We start from the raw sequence: 6119 nt of genomic DNA, 5'->3' as shown, positions 1-6119 counted from the left end.
ATGTACATGCGCCAGTTAACTCGATCTGGACGTAAGCGTATTTCACAGCGTAATAATTCTACGAATGTCTGTCAATCCACGATACTTTGGTGATACCATACAAAGGGAAAATGCGTCAGTAAACCAATATTTTCGAACTAAGTCCCTTTTATTCAAGTAAAGGAAAATTGTTTTCTCAGTTATAGCGGTATTTCTCTTGCCTCCACCAAACCTGCATTCACAGTTGAAGAATTCATTGCTCATAGGGTAATGAAAGAAAATATTAATTATTTGTGACTCTTTCTCTTTGCTATCAGTGTAATGTAATAGAATGAATATGATCCGTGACTTACATAAAAAAGAAACACACATTAATGCAACGGCTCAGCCAAAAAGATAAATAACTAATGTAGGCTCTGAGCACTATGGGACTTACCTTCTGAGGTCATTAGTCCCCTAGAACCTAGAAGTACTGAAACCGAACTAACCTAAGGACATCACACACATCCATGCCCGAGGCAGGATTCGAACCTGCGACCGTAGCGGTCGTGCGGTTCCAGACTGTAGAGCCTGGAACCGCTCGGCCACTTCGGCCGGCAACTAATGTAGGAATATTATTAACAGTATGTTGTTTAATTTAGTCCGACGTGTATAACCACTCAGTAAACTAGCTCAGTTCTCAGGGTAGTTACGTAATCGTCCATAATTAATTGTCCTTATCTTATTTACCCAACACTGCAGATATTATTCCGTGCTCGTGAGAAGTTGTGTGCTTATTGAACCAGAGAATATTTGCCAAGTCTGTTCGATGTACACTACTGTAATACGTAACTTAACCTCGTGGTTTCGTCTCGATTCCCCAATATAAGATAACAAGAGTAGCATCTACAAATGTAATCCTATAATAGGCGTTATTTAAAGATAATCTGCACCTAAAATTGTTAAATTATTAGTAACTGCCTCCGGTCTCGTGGGATCTGAAATAAAGTTAATTGTCCTAACCGACAGCACGTCTCGTAGATGAGCTAAAAGAAAAACGTTAAAGATTTTTCTAAGGTGGCGCATAACAATGAAAATTCTATGTGAAGGCCCATATCTACTTAAGACAATGCTGGTATCAGACTACCAATTGACTGACCACATACAGAAATTCTTTTGACAAAATAACCATTATATTTTTCGGGCTTTAAGTATAACTTACATTATCAGCAGGTACAGCAAGATGAGCTTTACACAAGAACGTCCTCTTAGGTCCGAATCCAAGTAGAAAATATAAGTGAAAGACAAAGGAAAGATAGTTCTTGCATATAAGCGCAAGAGTCCATGGAGTAGCAAGACCATCGTAGTTCTATCTCTTCTTCTTTGGCGTACTTGTCGATTATTTATAAAATTTATAGTAATATTTAGTTTATATTTTTTAAAACCCAAGTCCACCAAGGAGAAACAGTACACTAGAGACGTTCGTGTACCTCTGTACTGTAGCATATCGATCTTGCTGATTACAGACGTCGGGGCATTACTATACAACGTGCATACATAATCCAACATACACTGAGTCATACCTCGGTAAATGGTGAGCAGAACGGCAACATCGGCTCCCCCACTATACGCGTGACACCGCTCGTGTTATGTCGAACGATCGATCTCCAGTGGTAATCAAGTATTCAACATGGCGCGCCCACGTCGGCCTGCTGTCCACATTGAACCCAGGCCGCTTGGCTGAGCTCCTGAGGGGATGGTAAGAGGTCTTAATTGTAACTCTGGTGGCTGTGATTGTGGCCAACTTTACTCCGCCTGTCAACCGCATGTGGGTTTCGCCGCTGGTATAAAGAAGCAAGTCTTTCAAGAGTGGTCACGAACGTACATGTCTCACAACAGACGAAAGGAAGCACTAAAGATTTCGTGTCTGCAAGCAGTCTTACACGTCCAAGAGAAGACCACATCCACGATTCGATCTTACTACTCTAGTGTCATCCTTAGGCTTAGAGAAAATTTGTACATTAGGGCTTTTACTGAAAGATCAGATATTATGTCCAGTTTTGACTACTACCCTGCGTAGGGGATACGTATGGAAATGGAGCATTGCGGCACTGTAATGTAGACTAGTTCGGTCTTTGCGATATGGTGACCTGTTGCCTAACATCAATTACCCGTTTTTGTAAGGGTTGCGAGTAAAGAGACCACTGCTTGGAGCTTCTGCATCAGGATGTTCAAGCTACGCTGTCGGTAACGTCGTAAAATAATGCCATCATGTAGTCGTTAGACATGTATCTGCTATCTGGGTATTTCGTCAGTGCATTGAGGCTGTCATCGGTGACTCTTTCCTTTATAAATCTGTGTTGAGAGCCAGGCGAAAGGGAATTTCTGTCAAACCTCCATTCCAATCGGCTTTTCAAGACTCTTTCTACTATTTTGAGCACGTAAGAAGAAAGAATATTGGGATGATGTGAAATGGTCGAAATGGGTCATTTCCAGCATTGAATATGGGAACAACTACATAGGGGTCCCAGTCGTCCGCAAATCTGTCTATCTTCCATAAACGATTGTACATGTCGATCAGCTTGTGCAATGTTTCGTCTCGTAAATTGGCTGTCGTTCTGTAGTGTATGTCATCATACCCAGGAACAGCACGTCTGGTACCTTTAGAGACTATCCTCACCTCTGAGAAGTTCAGTAATGGTTGTGTCGCGTACCGGGAGAAAGTAGAAAGGACGTTTGTTGCGAGTTGACGGAGGGGTGTGGGACGATTTGTGTGAAGTCATTCAGTCAGTCAGATGAACGTTTAACTAAATGGAACCTTTCTTGGGATTTGCGCATGGCAGACCATACCGATGACAATGGTGTTTATATAGTGACCGACTCGGAGTACTGTTTACATGACTGTTTTTTTTTCTCGTCTTAAAAACAGTTTGATGGCTGTGGCCACCTGTTTTTATTTGGGAAAATTCACTCAGGTAACGTACGTTCGCTTTTACACGTGCTTTAAGGTGGTTTACGTTCTGTGACTTCTCTTGAGGAGCGCTGGTTCCACCTTTCGGTGTCAGGTACGGTGTGACTTGGTGTTTAGAGAGAACAGACAGAGAAATGAACAGACAGAGCATTCATCTGCGCACGCTTCCAATAAACATAAGTAGGGGTGTACCGTATGCTTCCCTGTCTGCTTTACGCAGATTTCACCTCGATGACGACAAATGAGGGCACTAGCGCTCTCATTCAATATGGTTGTTGTAATGGTAAGGAATTTAAATTTTAAAGTGGCTGAAGGCCCATTGTTAAGAAACACAACTACAATAAATTTTCAAAAGACAAAAGGCCCAAAGCTTTATCCAAAAAATATTTTTAATGAGGCTGAAGGCCGAAATAGTGCAAGACTTCACAAATAAGGAACTTTCAGTTTCAAAGCTTCTGAAGGCTCATTATTTAAAACCCAACTAAAAGCATACACATTCAAAAAAAATGTCTCTGAGCACTATGGGACTTAACTGCTGACATCATCAGTCCCCTAGAACTTATAACTACTTAAACCTAACTAACCTAAGGACATGACACACATCCATGCCTGAGGCAGGATTCGAACCTGCGACCGTAGCGCATACAAATTCAAACTATCGGCTATAACCCATCAAAATACACAATCAGACACCAATAAGAAAAAGCAGGACAGCCAGCGGCGCTCAGAAGTTTCCGGGGTTCGGTCTCACTTGAAATGTTAACGTTCACTTAGGGGAGACAGGTGGTCGGCCCAACTATATCCGATCCGCCGGCAACCCAACCAAGAGACAGTCGACGGACTCACCGACAAGACGACTTGCTTTCCACCCGACCAGTGCACAAGGACCTCCAAAGCCAAAAAGTAAAAGGCGTAGCCGCCCACAACCAAGTATGCATAAGCTGTCTAAATTACACATACGTGTTGGACAGCGACAACACGTAGAGGAAAGGACACTGACTGAATTTTACGTCTGCGACCAGGGTGCGTAACCGGAACGCTAACGGCCACAAGGCAGTAAATTCCGCTGGTGCACTTGGACTTCAAATAACCAGAAATACGATTTAGCTCCACGGAGTGGTGGCCAAACATACGCCAACTCGAACACTCGCTGTTGCTCACGGGAATACCCTCGACAGCCAACCATGAAAACCGACGGCACAATGTGAACAGTCTGGCTTCGGTAATTATTTAATTCAACATTCCATTACCCTTGACTTACCTTTCTTGATGCTCATTTTATCATTTCTCTTGAATACCTCATCAGTTTCGTTCAGCTGGTCTTCATATTTTGCCGTCTTTGATAGAAATACAGTGTCATCGGAAAACCTCCAGGTTTTTACTTTTTCCCCTGAACTTTAATTGCCATTCCTAGTTACTTCTTGGTTTCCTTCACAATTACAGCTTGAGTAGCAGTGGATAGAAATTGCACGCCCGTCTCATCCCGTTCTTCCCTACTCCTTCCCTTTCATACTTTTTGACTCTTGTACTTGCACTCTTTTTTCTGTACACTTTGTAAATAACTTTTCGCTCTCTTAAGAATCTCAGAGATTCATAACAGTCAACATTCGCAAACCTTTCGCTAATCTACAACAGATACAGACTCAGGTTAATCTCTCTTCATCTGTCGGCTAAGATAAATCGTACGGTGATTGTGGTCTCGTTTGTCCTTACATTTCAAGGTCAAACTGACCTTCCAGAGGTCGACTTCCACCAGTTCTTTTTTTTCATTCTACTGTAAATAATTAGTTCTGAAATTACGAGCTAAGTTGCTGAAATAATTTCTTTTACTGCTCCTTTAAGATCGTTTCATGGCTGATCAAAATCGACTGCTAGACGTTAAAATCAATGTCCCAGCCACCGACAGATGAAACTCAAACGTACGATTCTGCACCCACAGGACCAGGGAAGAGGTTTTGCTCATTTAAAAGTCTGATCAAAAATGTGTTAAGTGATTTGATCGTGAATTTTTATGACGTTTATAATGTCGTCTTTGCCTTTGTGTACAGAGGGCAATTGTTTCATTAACTTCAGCGGTACAAAATTATGAGCTGAGGCTCCGCTGTTTCCATAATCTACTTACAAGTGGTGTTTGTTGTTTATGCAAATGCCGTGACGTATTTCAATTAAATGTGCTAATTTACGCTGTATTTGCATGGCAGCTGCAATTACTCTCGTCACATCAGGAACTGCTATCGGCTTTGCGTAGCAGTGCCAACACTGCGGTGAGGTAGGTTGCGCTTATGAACCTTTCTAGAGGCTGCAGCACGCTATTTTGGCGGAACGTGAATTTTTCCAACATTAATGCATGTTACAACAAACGTATAGTAACGGAACAGACCTGGAACGTGATTCTCGAAATACAGTTTAAATAGAAGCACGATAGATTATAGTGTTTAATTTTTCTGTTCGGGTTTTCGCAGCGAGGAAGCACTTTCTGTGCGCTGTTTTACTTATATATTTGTAATTAAGCATCTGGGGTACAGTTACTAGTGCTTCAAACTTTGATGTTTGACCATAAATCATAACAGAATCAAAAATTTGTACACAGCCAAGACATTCATTTTACCCAGAAATAAAGAATCTCATTGACATACAGCTGAGTAAATTACAAACGTAATTTTTACAGAAACATCTTATGTATGACCTCTCCTCCGAATTCAGCACGGGAAATTATCTTTCAACCAATCTCCAGCAGCTGCAGCAAAATGGGCAGGGACCCCCATCTTGCTGAAACCAGTTTGGATGTCCCTCATCAAAATACCCAACTTGAGGCATCAATTTGCCTCTCAGCATGTTCAGATACGTCTCACCTATTACATGTTCATCAAGGAATAAAGGTCTCAGCGCGAGAGCTTTCCACAAACCACACCACACCATCTTACGTATAAGATCTTTCTGTAAAAATTGTGTGTTGAATGTCTTGGCTATGTACATATGTGTGTATGTGTGTGTGTGTGTGTGTGTGTGTGTGTGTGTGTGCGTATGTGTGTGTGCGTATGTGTATGTTTGCTCGTGTGTGTGTCTGTGCCTGTCACCATTGCCTAATTTCACCATATAATGTAGATCTTTGTGCTCCTATCTTATCTTTCTCGGATACTTGAGCATCACTGCTTACCACTAATTAATGTAATTTGGAATCAGAATACAG

This window comes from Schistocerca cancellata, chromosome 5, assembly GCF_023864275.1.
Source record: "Schistocerca cancellata isolate TAMUIC-IGC-003103 chromosome 5, iqSchCanc2.1, whole genome shotgun sequence".
Lineage (NCBI taxonomy): Eukaryota > Metazoa > Arthropoda > Insecta > Orthoptera > Acrididae > Schistocerca > Schistocerca cancellata.
This window is presented reverse-complemented; position numbering follows the sequence as displayed.